Source organism: Penaeus monodon, chromosome 27 (assembly GCF_015228065.2).
Source record: "Penaeus monodon isolate SGIC_2016 chromosome 27, NSTDA_Pmon_1, whole genome shotgun sequence".
NCBI lineage: Eukaryota > Metazoa > Arthropoda > Malacostraca > Decapoda > Penaeidae > Penaeus > Penaeus monodon.
The window spans coordinates 19,788,051-19,788,463 of record NC_051412.1 but is presented as its reverse complement, the minus strand read 5'-3'; positions in this window follow the sequence as shown (position 1 = coordinate 19,788,463).

Here is a 413-nt window from a genome sequence, read left to right as displayed (position 1 = left end):
TTTGGTGCTAGTTTCTCCCGATTCTTCTCATAGGATGAACTCGCTGGCTTTTGCCTACTTTAATTCACTGGTATACTCTTTTAAACCAGGTATAGCAGTTGTCTTCCAATTTTAGATTTTTTGCCGTTGATAATCTTTTCATAATTTCGTTATAGAAAATGTTTTATGACCTATTATTTAGATAATCATAATTAAGCCATCATATTAATCTAGATAAATAAAAATGTAAGAAGTACAGTTGCCTCCGTACATTAAAAGCTAATATTTTTCAAATAAGAATTACTAGTTTTATTATAAATGATAGTTACAATTTAGGTCACAACTAAAGTACACAGATAGATCATTTTAATTTTTTAAGCTTTTTATTTCGATATTTTTTTCTTGTATAAGCGCATTATTTATTGACATACAAA